At 57.1% G+C, this 9,041-nt stretch overlaps 1 long non-coding RNA gene across 1 annotated transcript; it reads right to left on the reverse strand.

Annotated features, from left to right (window-relative positions):
* Window positions 1–3,756: 3,756 nt before the first annotated feature.
* LOC131275796 (uncharacterized) lies at window positions 3,757–8,687 on the reverse strand. Its single transcript, XR_009183253.2, has 2 exons — window positions 8,506–8,687; window positions 3,757–6,851 (listed from the first exon to the last, which is right to left on the reverse strand). It is a non-coding gene; the product is annotated as an uncharacterized lncRNA (long non-coding RNA).
* Window positions 8,688–9,041: the final 354 nt, after the last annotated feature.

Genomic DNA, 9,041 nt, shown 5'->3' on the forward strand with positions numbered 1-9,041 from the left:
TTGTTGTCTCAGCTCTCCATGTGTGCAGTGCCACTCCTGGGTGGGCTGCACTTTTTTCGCACAGGGCGGCTCTCCTTGTGGGGTGCACTATTCCTTGCATGTAGGGCTCCTCTACATGGGGAACACCCCTGTGTGGCAGGGCACTCCTTGCGCGCCACAGCACTGCGTGTGGGCCAGCTCACCACACGGGCCAGGAGGCCCTGGGTATGAGCCCTGGACCGCCTATATGGTAGGTGGACACTCTATCAGTTGAGCCACATCTGCTTCCCTTGCTGTCTTCTTTAGGAGGCACCAGGACCAAACCAGGGACCTCCCGTGTGGTAGGCGGGAGCTCAATTGCTTGATCCACATCCAAGTCCCCCCTTTTATGTTTAAAAATTTAGATAACGTTTAAATTTATAAATTAAAGTATATAGGATTAAAAGAAAACCAATTATACTGAATTACTGTTATTAACATGTTTGATAGGTTGCAGCTGTGCTTCTTTGTTAAGTCCATTGAATAACAAGATCTAGTGACAGTTCTAATAACCAGGGAAATTTTGAGTTTGAGAAGAGAATAAATGCTATTTCTGCAACAATATAAAGGGATGTGGAAAGACCTGTGATTTCTGGAGTGACAAAGCACAGTCCAGCTACTGCCACTGTGGTTTGTTCCCCATGTCTGTCTGTAAGGGAAGGAAAGGCCAAATTCCAGTCTGAGGTTGGTGACAATCAAGAAGTCTCTCTCTTTCCCAGTCTGAGTTAATGAATCCCTCAGTTCCACCCCTGGGCCCCTGGAAGTCCATGGACACAGGGTGGGAGCCCCCATGGGTGGGTGACAGATCTCACGGGGGGATGGTCCAGGCACAGGGTGGAGGTGTCAGACGGGGAAGTATTTGGGGCATTCATTGAGGTTGCTTGATGCAGAGCCCGGGGTCTGGGTTCGAATCCACTGGCTGTGCCCCATGCTCCCTAGTGACCTCCGGCAGTGGCTGCAGGTCTCCAGGCCTCCTTGGAGGAACCGGCCACCTTGACCGCCTGTCCTGGGCCGTCTAGGAGGGAACAAGGAGGCGGGACACCTTGACGGCAGCTCCCAGGTTTGGGGGATGCAGGAGATGCAAGGGGAGAGTGGGGCTCGAAGACAGGGCCAGGTGGTTGTGTCCCCAGAGGGGGAGGCCTTCCCAGCCGGTGGCCTCTGAGGCCTGGCTGGTGTGTAGGGTGGTGTTTTGAGTTTGTGTCACCTGGGTGAACTGGATGAGTCTGGGGGGCAGGAGGGAGCGTGTGTGCAGGTGCGAGTGTGGGTGTAGCGGGCGGCACACGGAAGGTTTGGTGTGTGCATCAGCGGGTCTGGGAGTCTCTGTGGATTTGGGGGAGTGATTCCTTTCTGTAGGTGTCAGGGTTTGGTGTGGGGGGCTCTGGGTGTGTGTGTGCCTTGGGGGTCTCTGGAATGTATCTGAGAGTGAAAGAATATGGGTGTGTGGATAGGGGTGTGTGAGTCAGGATGTGGTGTTGGGGTCTGGTGTGTACGTGTGAGCAGGAGGCCTCCGGGGTGTGGCTGAGATTTGGGGTGTGCGTGGGGGAGGGGTGTCGGTGTGTACGGGGACTGGTGTGGGGGTCTCCGTGTGCGCGTGTGTGGGCCTGTCACCGCCGGCTCCGGGCCCGGCCACATAAACTTCACACCCCTGCAGGCGGGCTCTGGCGGCCCCGCGGCGCCCGGCGGGCGATGGGAAGCAGATGGGCCCGATGGGGGCCAGATGGGCCCGGGGGCGGGGGCGCATTCCTCCTGCCCGGAGCCGCGGGGGAAGCCCCCTGCCTGCGGCCCCCCAGCGGGGCGGGGACTGGATCTGACACAGTAACAAATGTCTCACAGCCAGCGTGGAGCCAGCGGGGAGCCAGCGGGAGCGGCGGGGAGGCCGCGTGCGTGAGCCCTTGTGCTCCAGGAGAGGCTGGCCAGGAGGGACACTGCGCGGGCCAGACCGTAGCTGCCCCCAGGACGGCGCGACCTTGGGCTCAGCACAACCCCCTCTGTGCCTCAGTTTCCACAGCAGGGTCCCAACGGGGTGGCCATTGGGGATGGGATGGGCTGAGGTTTGGGCTCACCCCGTTTCCCTACGCAAGGTTGGGTCCTAACTCCAGAAAGCTGGGCAGGTGCCAACAGCAATGACGACAGTGACCGGAATGGCCGCTGACCTTGACTGTGGACCGGGCACTGGGTAGGTAATGGCTAAGAAGCCCGGGGACTCTGGAGTCAGACTGGCTGGTTTCGAATCCCTGCTCTGCCGCTTCCTGTCTGTGTGACCTCGGGCAAGTCACTTCTGTCTGTGCCTCAGTTTCTCCTCTGCAGCACCGCCCTTCGCCCAGGTTACCATGAAGTTAATCTGAGTTAGTCTAGAGAAAGCACTCATCGTGGCCATGTCCCAGATCTTAGAGGCCGGGCTGGAAGCGCCTGGAGCTGTGCCCCATGGGGGACGTAGTAGCTGCTCAGCAAACATTAGCTACGCACACGGCTCACCAGAGCCTCCCTACAGCCTTTCCTGTTGCAGATGAGGGCACCTGCCCTCACCCAGGGTCACATTTTAGGGCAGAACTTGACTCAAATCCAGGTCTCCCTAAGCCCACTTGTGCCACCCCCTTTCAGGGAGCACAGTTGGCGCCTCCCTGCTGCCCCCTCCCCGCCCTGCCCCTGCCCTGTCTGGAGCGCTCTTGCCACACCCAGAAGAAAGTGCTGGGCCATCTCACAGCTGCGGCCAGGTCAGGAGGCCGCGGGAAGGCAGCCTGGCCCTCCCCGCCTTGGAGCTCCGCCTCCCTGCTGCCGGGTGCCTGGCACTGACCCCTCCTCCCTGGGCGGGTGGCAGAGACAGCCACAGTCGGCCACGAGGAATTGGGGCGACCTTTCTCCCAGCAAGCGTCCTCTGAATCGCCCCTGTTAGCTCTCCCCTCGTGGTGGCAAAGACCAGTGAGGGCCAGAGCGTGGCGGGGAAGGCGCAGAGGCCGGAAGTGCTGGCCCTGGGTGGTCTCGAGGGAGCCAGTCCAGCCCTCCCAGCGGCCCCTTCTTTGTTTCCCAGAGGGGTTTGTGGGGCAGACTTGTCAGGAGCCCACGGAGAGCGTGTCAATAAGGTGTCTGCCTTCTCCTTAGCCCCCGGGCCCTGCAGGGGAGGTTTCTGGCCTCACCCCTGCTTCGGGCAGCTTCCCCGCCCTCCAGCCAAGGGTTTGGGCAGAGCCAGTCAGGGCAGGGCATCCTCTTCGCCAAGGAGAGCCAGGCCTGGCGCTTTATGGGAACTATGGAGAAGTAGGACTTTCCTGCTGGGTTGCTAAGTTGGTTGGATGGAAGTGAAGGGGTGCCCTGACCGAGAGCAGAGCCGGCAAAGCTGAGCTGGAGAGCAAGAGTGTCCTGGCGCTGAATTTGCATACCTGCCTCCATCCATACCTGGTACCTTGCTTGATGCGTGGGAAACTGAGGCCCAGAGAGGTTCCAGAGTTCTTTAAGCTCATACAGCCAGGAAGGGGCTGAACTGGGATTTGAACCCAGGCCGACTGGCGCCAGCGTGTGTGCCCTCAGCCTCCAGACTCCGCGGTGGTGTAAGGCCCTCCCTCTAGCCTGGAATCCTTCTCACCCAGCCCAGTTTTTGAGCTCAGCTATTTCTGAGCTTCCCAAGGGAGAATGTTTCCTGCCTCTGGAAGAAAAGTCAGGGGGGAGAAAATGAGAGCCTTGTGGTCTGGCTCCAAACTCGGTTTGGGCATGTTTGGTCCAGATGAGAATTCTTTCCTTCTTTCGTTCTTCCTCTTTTTCTTTCTTTCTTTCCTTCCTTTCCCTGCCTCCCTCTCTCCCTCCCTTCCCCCCCCTTCTCCCTTCCTTCCTTCTTTTCTTTTTCTTCCCTTCTTCCCCTCCTCCCTCCCTCCCTTCTCCCTTCCTCCCTGCCTCCCTTCTCTGTTTCTCTTCTGAAAGGAAACAGGACTTGCCCCCGCCCACCCATACACCCACCCTGCCCGGGCGATCTGCACCTCAGCCCTGCAGTGGAGCAACCACCGGGACGACTCTTAAAACTGCAGATTCCAGGGCCCCGCACCAACGGATGTGTGTCAGCTGTGTCGGGGGCAGGGCTGGTGGACTCTTCCCCCCGTGGAGATTCGGTTGCAGGTGTCCGTGGAATGCCATGCGTGAAGGTGGCTCAGGCTGTGTAGGGCCTCGAAGGCCAAGCTTAAAAGCTGGGGGGCCCGTCCCCGTTAGTAAAAAGAAAAAGGAAGAAAGTAGGGGGCGTGGCTGGAGAGCTGGAAGGGATTGTGCCATGAGAGTCCTTTGCTCATTGGGGTTCAAGTTCCAGTCAACTAGCTGCTTGTCTGGGGCATGTGCTGGAACTTCTCCAAGGCTCAGTTTACTCATCGGAGAAATGGAGATGGAGTTAAAAATGAAAATATCCAACATGTAGTGAGCTTTTAGTATATACCATGTTCTGGGCTGCACTTTACATCAAAGCGTGTTGAGTCGTCATAACTCCATGAAGTGGGTACCATAATTATTGCTCATTTTTCAGAAGAGAAAATAAGTTCAGAGGGGTCAATTACTTACTTGCCCAAGGTCACAGTGCTGGTAGGTGGCAGAGCTGGGATTGTTTTGTGGTGTCTTTTTTGTTTTGTTTTTTTCTTCTTTATTTTCTTTTAACTGTTACATTAAAAAAATATGAGGTCCTCATATACCCCCCCACCCCTCCTCCATCAACAGCCTCTTCCATCATTGCGGCACATCCACTGCACCCGGCGAATACATTCTGGAGCACCACTGCAGCACATGGACAGTGGTCCACATTGTAGTCCACGCTCTCCCCCAGTCCACCCAGTGGGCCACGACAGGACACACAACGTCCAGCATCCGTCCCTGCAGCACCACCTAAGGCAACTCCAAATCCTGAAAATGCCGCCACACCATATCTCTTCTTTCATCTCCCTACCATCAGCAGCCACCGTGGCCACCCTCTCCACATCACAAAATTTCTTCCCTTACTAATCACAATAGTTTCCCAGCAGAACACCAGTAAGTCCACTCTAATCCACACTCTATTCCTCCATCCTGTGGACCCTGGGATGGTTATGTCCAGTCCCCCTCTATATCAAGAAGGGGCTTAGATTGCACATGGATGATGGACGCAATTCTCCTGCTTGCAGCTATAGGCACTCTTGGCTTCCTGGTGTGGTGGCTGACCTTCTTCACCTCCCTGTCAGCTGGCCAGGGTAAGTCCAACAAACCAGAGGGTAGGAGCTGCAAGTCTGCTGAGGCCCAGAGCCTGGCCGTCACATGGACAGTCCAGAGATTCAGGTGTCCTGAGTATACACCAACCCAAACGCCAACCACAGGTCCAGTTAAAGTAACAGAAGAGGCATGTGTAGAAAGGTCACCTCTGACTCCAAGTCCATCACACTCAGGAACACAAACTCCAAAGTAGGGCCCACTGACATGGCCCTGAACTCCATCTGCCTTGACCATAGAACCTGTGGGTCTCTGCAGCCCTCAGGAGAACCAGCACCTGGGTATCCATCCACCGTGGCTGTCTCTGGCACCCTGCTGAGGCGTGCATAAGCATGACCCCTCTGATGACCTCCCGACTCTTTTTTGGAGACTCACAGCCATACAAACTCACTTGTCCTTTCCATTTCCCCCTTTCATGCAAATTCAAAGCTGGGATTTGAATGCTGGCTCTGGACCTCGTGCTGTCGACCAGTATTGTATCAAGGTTTAATTCACTGTGCCTGGTAATATTTGAGGAAGGGAGGGAGGGAAGAGGGAAGGCTCTGGCTGGGAGATGACCCTCTTAGTGTTCCCCAATTATTCATTCTGCCTGAATATGGGAGAGATTAAAGCTAGGGCAAACCCTCGGGGAGCCTCGGGCCTCTCTCCCACTCTTGGTGGTGGGTAGAAACAGTCCTCCCGTTAGGGTGGCTGTGAGCCTAAACGAGGCATTGCTGGGCCAAGCCCGCGCACTGCTCTCCGTGCCCCGTAAGCCTTAGCTGGTTTGATTCACTTCCTTTGCTCTTTCTCACCGGTCTTCCTGGCGCGCTCCTGTCTCCCTGACCATTTAGAAGGCCAAACAGGGCCACAGCTGGTGCTGAGCACATAGTAGGTGCTCAGGGGTGCCTGGGGGTGCTACTTGGTTCCAGGGAACCAGCACTCGCAGTACGCGGGGCCCTTTTTAAACACTCGTCGTCGCGCCCTCTTCTCCCAACGCCACCAGCAGCGAAGGGGCCGGGGCCTGGCCTGGGGCAGACAGACCCTCCGTAAATGTTTGTCGAGTGGCTGAGTGAGCTGCAGAGCATAGGTGGAGTCCGTCTGGCCCGGGCCTGTCCCTGCCCACTGTCCGCCAGCTCAGAGCCAGGCCTGGCCTTCCACAGCAGCTGGTGCTGCCAGGAGGGGCCGGGCCTTGGGGCGCCGCAGGCACCCGGACGTGCTGCCAGGGGAGGAATTGCCCACGTGAAGCTAAGCCCGCCCTGAGCAGCTCCTCCCCGCCTCCCGGTCCACGGCTGCAGAGGCCAGGCATGTGGCCGTGGGACTCACCAGTTAGCAGGCCAGCCTGGGCCTCTGCCAGCCACGGCACTGGGTCCCCAGGGGACCGGCATCCAAGAGGTGCCTCGGTCAGCTCGGATGGTCCCTGGGCCTCTCCGAGCGTCACTTCCTGGGAAAGTGGGACAGGCAGCCGCCCCAGCCTTGGCTGTTGAGATTCAGTGGGGTTGCACTTGGGAAGCCGGGGCAGGTTTTATTTTGTCATCGAGGGCAGGGGCCGACAGGTATGCAGACAGGCCTGGGCCCCGGGCTAGCTGGAGGACCTTGGGCTGGTCACTTCACTCAGTTTCCTTCCATCCATAAAATGGGCTGTCATGAGTCTGAAATAGGAGAAAGAATGTTCATGGAGGCAGGGACCATAAATGAGAAAATGACACCCATGCTAATAAAACCTATACAAAGAAGCATTCAGGGGAAGCGGATTTGGCTCAACTGATAGGGCGTCCACCTACCACATGGGAGGTCCAGGGTTCAAACTCAGGGCCTCCTGACCCATGTGGTGAGCTGGCCCATGCGCAGTGCCGATGCGCTCAAGGAGTGCCAAGCAGGGGTGTCCCCCCCAGGGAGCCTCACGCCCAAGGAGTGCACCCCATGCAAAAAAGTGCAACCTGCCCAGGAGTGGCGCCGCACACACGGAGAGCTGACGCAGCAAGATGACGCAATAAAAAGAAACACAGATTCCAGATGCCGCTGACAAGAATGCAAGCAGACACAGAAGAACACACAGTGAATGGGCACAGAGAGCAGACAAGGCAGGGGGAAGGGGAGAGAAATTTTTTAAAATTAAAAAAAAAAGAAGCATTCAGTCATTCAGCAAAGATGACTGGACATCTATTTCATGCCTAGCTAAGGTTGCCATGTTGAGCAAAAATCAAAACAAAGACCAGGATGCTGAGTAAAATTTGAATTTCAGATGAATAACAAATATATATATTTTTAGTGTAAGTCTGTCTCATGCAGTATTTATCAGTGTGAATAGATCCCATGCAACCCCATGCCTGGCTCCACATGGGGCATTTTGCTCCCGCTGCCCTATTTCTTTCTCACAGTGCCATGAGGTGAGAAGCACTAACGATGCTTTCACCCATGAGGCCCCAAGAAATGGCCCCTGCCCAGGGGCCTTGAATGCCAGCAGGAGCCTTCGGCAGAGCCTGGTGGGCACCGACTCTCTCTCACCCGCTTGCTTCCTGGCTGGCAGGCTTCTGGAACGTGGAGGCGTGCTCCCTGCTGGCCCCTGGTTGTGCTCCCGCCCCAGGCCTTGCCACTGGGGGCATCCCTGTGGGACATGCTGGGCTGGGGTCTGGGAGCGAGGGTGGGAAGCTGTGTGGGCAGAGGAGTATCGAGGGAGGGAGGTGGGGGGCGGTGGTCCCCAAAGCCACCTTGGCCACGTGCCTTCCTGCCTGTCCCAGCCCCTCATCAAAAAGCAAGACCTCAGGCGGCGGACTTGGCCCAGTGGATAGGGCGTCCGCCTACCACATGGGAGGTCCGCGGTTCAAACCCCAGGCCTCCTTGACCCGTGTGCAGCTGGCCCATGCGCGGTGCTGAGGCGCACAAGGAGTCCCGTGCCACGCAGGGGTGTCCCCCGAGTAGGGGAGCCCCACATGCAAGGAGTGCACCCCGTAAGGAGAGCTGCCCAGATGAAAGAAAGTGCAGCCTGCCCAGGAATGGCGCCACACACACGGAGAGCTGACACAACAAGATGACGCAACAAAAAGAAACACAGGTTCCCGTGCTGCTGACGACAGCAGAAGCGGACAAAAAAGTAGATGCAGCAAATAGACACAAAGAATGGACAACTGGGGTGAGTGAAATAAATAAATAAATAAATAAATAAATAAATCTTAAAAAAAAAAAACAAGCAAGACCCCATGGACCCCCGGGGTGGGACCTGGTCGGGTCAGGGGCCCCTAGGGCCACCCCACTCCCCCTACATGTCCTTGGGGAAGTCTCAGCCCCTCTTTGGACCTCACACACCCTCCTTTCTCCAAAGAGTCTTCGTTCATTCATTCATTCATTGTGCTTTACTTGCACCGATATTCCTGAGCACCAGCAACGGTCCAGGCGCTGTTCTAGGTCCAGGCCAGAGGGACACGCCAGAGAACAAGTCAGACAAAATGCTTTGCCATCAGGGAGCTCAGGGCCCAGTGAGGAGACACCTAATAGACACACAACAGGAACAGTTTCGGGTGGGAGAAGCGCTAGGATGGAAATAAAGCAGAGTGAGGTGAAGGAGCATGCTTGTGGGGACCCCTTGAGACAGGGCAGTCCAGGAGAGCCTCTCTGAGGAGGCGACCTTTGAGCAGAGTGGTGAGAAGGGGCACATCCAGGGGAGACGTGCAGAAAGTGCTCCTGGCAAACAAGCGCAAAGGCCCTGCGGGTGCAGCAAGCCGGGTGCCTCTGAGGAAGGAGTTGCTGAAACCCAGTGAGCAAGGGAGCCGGGGGCCGCTGAGGTGGGGGGTGGGCAGGAGGCGCCCGCCAGGCTGGGCAGGCCCTGGGGAGAGACGCACTCG

This window comes from Dasypus novemcinctus, chromosome 24 (assembly GCF_030445035.2).
Source record: "Dasypus novemcinctus isolate mDasNov1 chromosome 24, mDasNov1.1.hap2, whole genome shotgun sequence".
In the NCBI taxonomy this organism is placed as follows: domain Eukaryota; kingdom Metazoa; phylum Chordata; class Mammalia; order Cingulata; family Dasypodidae; genus Dasypus; species Dasypus novemcinctus.